Below are 6,426 nucleotides of genomic sequence, written 5' to 3'. Positions count from 1 at the left end.
TGGAATTGACTTGATGGCAGTGTTTTTTTTTTTTTTTTTTCTGATTTATGTATGTATACAGTGCATATACATTACATCATATTGTGAGATAAGTGGGCATTTAAGAAATATTAAAAAAAAAGAACTGGTTTTGACTTCCATAGGCTGGACTCAGCTCTATTTCATCTCCAAACCCTATGATTTCTTTCAGTTTATTTATTGTAATAAATGGTACTGCCACAAAAAGACCATGTTTAATTGTGAGAATTCAACTTCCTATATAACGTTCCTAAGTTATTCATTAAAGTTAATGAATATTGCACCAAATGATGTTTAACAGTGTACAGTTAGTTTATGCACAGTAGATCTGTTTATTTTTCACTCTGTATTCCAGCTTTGTTCACTGTCATGAATTTTGTAGCCATTCAATAAATAGTTGTTGATTATTATATGTATGAAAAGTTAAGTTTGAAGATTTGATTTTTCTTTTCCATTAGCACTACAGTTTGAGACAAAGTCATGTGTTTCTGCCCTGGTTTTCATTTCATTCTGTGGTTGAAGCAGATGACCCAGTTACTATTTCCTGATTTTAAAATGATTATATGTAGCCATCGGTGCTATTGCTATTTCTACTTCTAATAGTTCCATGGAGTAGATACAGCAGAGCTCCTGGACTTAAAGGTAGAATACTTGAATCCCAGTCCCAGTTCAGTCGCTAACTAGCTTAGTTTGTCACATAGTTAAGATGAAGAAGTAAGGCTAGATGACATCTAGAGTTCCTCCCAGTACTAAAGTTCCATAATTTTAAAACATTTTCTTCTTGTATTTTTTCCCCCAAAATGAGATTCATCAAGAAAAAACAAGTAAACAAACAACAAACACTAACAAGAAAACCATATGTATTGTGTGCTTTAATCCAGTATCAGTTTGTATGAATAACATCCCATAATTGGCATATGAAGAATTTATAAAGTGAAGAGATTGAAACCAGAAATAATTGTGGCCATCCATCCAACCTATGACAGTACCTATGTAATTTCCAGTAAACCCAAGATTTGCCAGTTTTAAAATTATGACTAGAAGAAATTGTTGAGTCAAAGAAATGAAAATGATGAACAACTGAGAAAACAAGAGACATTTCAGAATAAGGCATGATCCATTCAAATCAGCAACAAATAACAAAATCAATCTTCACATGTAGATGTGGCACCTTTTCAACATGATATTTTAGCTTTGTAACAACTGAGCTCTTCACAGAGCTGACCAATTAGAACAGAAGCCTTCTATAAATAATCCACGAGGAAGTACCAGTACTCCTTGAATGTTAGCCCTGCTTTTATGCCTCTTAGATGGAAAAATCAATACACTAATTTCTATAATAAAATTCAACTGATTTAATATAATGTTAGTTTTAATTCCAGGTCACAAAGCAAGAATTTCAGAAAGGGTTTTATTCTGTTTGATCATTTTTTATTCTATTTTTACAACTATCCTACTGACCATGAAAAATGCAATTTAGTATTTCATTTTTATTATTATCTTAACCTACAGAGACATAAATAAAACAATTGAGGCTTTAGTTGAAATTCTTGTTCTAAATAAATTTCTACATGTTCATCTCCAGACATTTACAGTGTCTTCATTTTTCTGTTTTTTGCTCTTTTCATTTCCTAGTGAAAATTATTTCTTTGGAACAATAGATATTTATTGGGTGTCTAAAGTAAGCAAAGTATTATGAATTCCTACACATTTTTATTTACTTTTAGCTTTTATTTTTTATCAAAGTTATAGACTTACATAGTTATAAAACCAAAACAAAAAACAAACTCTGCCACCGAGTCAAGTGATCCCCATTGAGTTTCCGAGGCAGTAAATCTTTACGGAAGAAGATTGCCCCATCTTCCTTCCACGGAGTGGCTAGGTTTAAACCACCAAACTTCTGGTTAGCTGTCTTAGGTACAATGCCACCAGAGCTCTTCTGAAGAAGAAAAACAAAAATCTCTCCATATCCTTTCTATTATTTTCAGCTTTTCAGAGATGAGAACGTTCATCTCTTTCACTTGATTCTTTTTTTTGTGTGTGTGATTTGGGTGAAAATTTACAGAGCAAATACACTTTCCATACAGCAGTTCACATACACTTTGTGTCATGACATTGACCACAACTTACCACAATGCAACATCTCCCCTCCTACTTCCTCCCAATAGTTACCTCTTCCCTGTGTCTCACTTGATTCTTTTGGCACTTTCTTTCATGTTTCTAAATAAATACTTACATTGCTTTTGGTTGGTTTTGATTTTTGGCATTATTTGTTCCCTGAGAAGTCAAGACCCTGAAAACAGCATTTGAGTCTCTTTTCTCTCCTTGCTTTCCTGGTTCTGTCATCCCCATTCACCCATCATAGCTATAATTTTGGTCAGAAAAATCATTGATGTTAACATTATTGTGAATATGCATATGAATGTCTTCACCATTGAGTCATGTGTGAACTGTGGTAAGGGCTGGGACTTATCATGAAGGGTGTGAAGAGTTGAGGCTACAAACTTGTACAAGGCACTCTTTCTTAAGACTGACCCTGCCCTTGACTATGAGTCTAAGAGTGTCTCTTTAAATCCTGGCTTGTCATGCCCCAGTCCTGGCCCTGATCATGATTACTTTTCCTATCTGTTTTTGTTATCAACTGTTGTGTGATAAATTACCCTAAAACTCAGTAGCTTAAAACAGCTGTTTATTTTGCACACTAGTTTGCAGGTCAGTAATTTGGGAAAGGCTCAGCTGGGTGACTTGTTTCTGTGCCACGTGACGTCAGTAAGAAGCTAGCACGGAGGATCCATTTGCAAGATGTCTAATTGACTCATATGTCTGGAGCCCTCTCCACATAGCATCTCATGCTTCAGGGTCTCTTCTCGTGGCTTAGGCTTCTCACAGCATGGTGATCTCAGGGTAGTCACACTTTTGATGTGGTAGCTAGCGTCCAACGGGCAGGAATTGGCAATTGCTAGGCAGGTTTGGTTTTTGGTTTGAGGTAGGTTAAAAGCACAGTTGCTTCTGCTGTGTTCTATTGGCCAAAACAGTCTGTCAGATTCATGAAGGTGTGGAAAAGTGGACCCTCAGGATGAGGGAGTAGCAAGATAACAGTGCAGGAAAGCATGTGGCTTAGGAGATAGTGTTGGGTCCATCTATGTAAAATAGTCTGCCACACATTCCTGTGCAACATTTTGGTTTCCCTATGTTTTTTTGTTCTGGTGGTTAGTATTCTATGTTCCTTTTACTAATTCAACCCCAAACTGGTCTTCATTGTCTTAATCTCATTTTGAGACATACCAGTTCCCTAGGAATTCTATCAATTTCAACTTTCTGAAGAGTCCTCTCTTAGATAAGCTCCAATCTGTATCTGGAGAAAGGAACTCTGGTGACACAGTATGTAAGGCATTTGGTTGCTAACTACATGGTTGGCTTGGCACTTCTGTAAAGATTTATTTACAGCCTTGGAAGCCCATTGGGGTCACTATGAGTCAGAATCAACTCAATGGCAGTGGGTGGGTTATATCTGGATCACATGTCTTCCTGGAATCTTCCTTTATTGTTGTCCGTGGAGTTCTCCTAATTTCTCTTATGTGTAGAATCTTATTTCCTGTATTTACTATGTATCTTGTGTTTTCCTCTTTCTTGGTACTCACTTTCATTTTAATAACACCTCAAGTGCAACAGGTACATGGGAAGTTAATTTTTTGAATCCTTAACTGTTTGAAACTATCTTTATTCTACCCTCACTATTGATAATTTAACTAGGTATAGAATTCTCAGTTGGAAACAATTTTCTTTCAGAAAGTTAAAGGCATTCCAACTTATTTCATTCTTACCCATGGTTCTTTATTGTGTGACTTGTTTCACTCCCATCCTCCAAAATGTTTAGATTCTTCTTTTTGGGCCCAAGGTGCTAATACTCCATAGTAATATCCCTTGGTAAAGGTCAATTTTCATCTCTGATGCTGACTACTTATAAACCCTTTCAATTTCCTTTAGTTCCAGGAAATTTTCTTCAATTATTTCTCTGAAGATTTCCTCCTTATGGAATTCCTGTAATAATGGACTGGCCCCCTCATTTTCTTTCTGTTCTCTTCTATTTTCTATTTCTTTGTGTTTTTGCCTTTCTGGAAGATTTTCACAGCTTCATTTTCCAAACCTTCTATTGAGTTGTCCATTTTCACTTTTATACTTTTAATTTCCTGAACCATTCTCTCTCTTTCTCTTTTTAATAGCCTCTTGTTGTTCTCTCATGGTTGCTGATTGCCTTCTTCCTGCACTATGTCCGTTTCTCCCAAGTTGTTTTTTCCTGTCTGCTCATTCTGGTCCACATCTTTGACACTAGAACCTTTCCTCTGATGTCTGGTTATCCTCAATGTTTGCTCTTATTTGAAAGTAGGGTATGAGGGACTGAAAATCTCGTTTGGAGCTTTGAGTGCATGTGTAGACCTTACAGATTGAGATTTTCTCTAGTTGATCTCACTGGGCAGTTTAGTTGGGGGACCTTCAGTCTCATTACCTTTAGGCTTTTCCATTCTGCTAAATTCCTTTCTTCTACCCATTTGTCTTCCAGCTACCAAAATTTTTACTGTTACCTCTTCACTCATTCTTTTGGTCCTTGTAGGTTTATGCCTTAAACAAACAAACAAAAACACCTTTTACTTTTCTATTTTGTTTTAGTTGGCAAAAGTAGATTCCTGTGTTCAATCTGCCATCTTTCCCAGAATCTCTAGGACTGAAATGAATAGATTTGTTTTACTTGTTGTTTGTCATTCCTGATTCAAGCAAACCAAAAACCAAACTCACTGCCATTGAGTCGGATCCAGCTCATAGTGACCCCTCCTTGGGTTTCTGAGGCAGTATCACTAAGGAAATGTATTGCCCACCTTCCTTCCAAGGAGTGGCTGGCGGGTTTGGACCATCAGCCTTCTGGTTGGCAGTCAAATGCCTTAGGCCCTACACCACCAGAGCTCCTGACTCAAGCACTCAGGCCTAATTCAATTCCTTAGTAAAACAGGTTTTCACTTCTCAGTGGACTTTCAGAGTTGAGATGACCTTAATCTTCTCTTTAGACCTGTAATAACCTAGAAATACCAAGAATATGAACTGCTGACCTTGACAGGTGTTGTGGTGGACTGTCCCTGAGGAATTACAGAGTGATCTGGCAGTGTGGAAAGTGTTAATCACTGCTAATGGGAGCCCCCAGGGTAGATTCCATCCTTACTCCCTGTTTGTGCTCCTTGTTGCTGATCCACACCACAAAGTGAACTTTCATTACAAAAATTACCCATGAATTGGCTTTGCATCTTATCAAGAAAAAGTCCTTCCAGTAACCTATTTTATTGAAAAGCTGTGGTTCCAAAAAGCCACTAAAAGACCTTCAGTGAAGTCATTTTTAGGCACAGGCCTTCTGCTGGTGTCATTGGTTTCACTGATCTTAGGGCCTGGTCTCTGAACCTTGGCTCCACATGAGAGTCATCTGCACAACTTGAAAAAAAGCCAATCCCAGTCCTCACTCCAGACCAATTATATCAGAATATCTGGAGATGGAACATAGATGGTGTTTTTAAAAATATTTCTGGTGAAAATATAAACAACAAAATATACACTCACTCAAAATTTTTACACATACAGTTCATTGACAGTGGTTACATACTTCACATTGTGTAATCATTCTTACTGTTTCGGCCCACATTGTTTTGTCACCATGAACTTAGAGACTGCCCCTTAAAGTTCTCATCTGTGCTTTAGAATTTCTGTTGTCAATTTGATGTCCTATAGATAATTCTTTAAAAGATTGCAATGCTCAAGGCAAACATTCTTTATTAATTGAACTAAACTGATCTTTAGTTTACAGATGACCTCATGGGATAGTTCTAGCTCAAAGTTTCAAAGTTATTTCCGGGCACTTGTTTCCAGGTGTTCCCCCAGTCTCAAGGTATCCAGTAAGTCTGGTTTTCACAAGAATTTGTAGTTCTGTTCCACCTATTTCCTCTTTTTGATCAAGATCCATCTACTGAACCCCTGATTAAAATGTTCAGTAATGACAACCAGGTACCATCCATTTCTTCTGGTCTCATGGACAAAAGAGGGAGAAGTTCATGGAGGCAATTAGATCTGCAGACCATTTCCTTCTCTGATTCCTAGGTTTCCTTCTTCCTCTGATGCTCCAGGTGAATAAAGACCAATTGTTATATCTTGGATAGCCACTGGCAAGATTTTAAGACCCCAGGCACTACTGATAGTGGCATATTTTAAAGCTCCCTGGGTGATTTTAAATGCACCAGGATTAAGAGCTCTGTCTTGGGGGACTACTGGAGAAGAATGTTTGGCTGAAACTTTTGGGATTTCCAGGTAGCTTGTTAAAGTGGATGTGGTAAAGGGAGAGAAGCTATGCCAACTTACTTAAATTCTGAGACT

Source organism: Orycteropus afer, unplaced genomic scaffold (assembly GCF_000298275.1).
Source record: "Orycteropus afer afer isolate SDZICR_OR568_19922 unplaced genomic scaffold, OryAfe1.0 scaffold00065, whole genome shotgun sequence".
NCBI lineage: Eukaryota > Metazoa > Chordata > Mammalia > Tubulidentata > Orycteropodidae > Orycteropus > Orycteropus afer.
Note: the sequence above shows the minus strand (reverse complement) of the source record.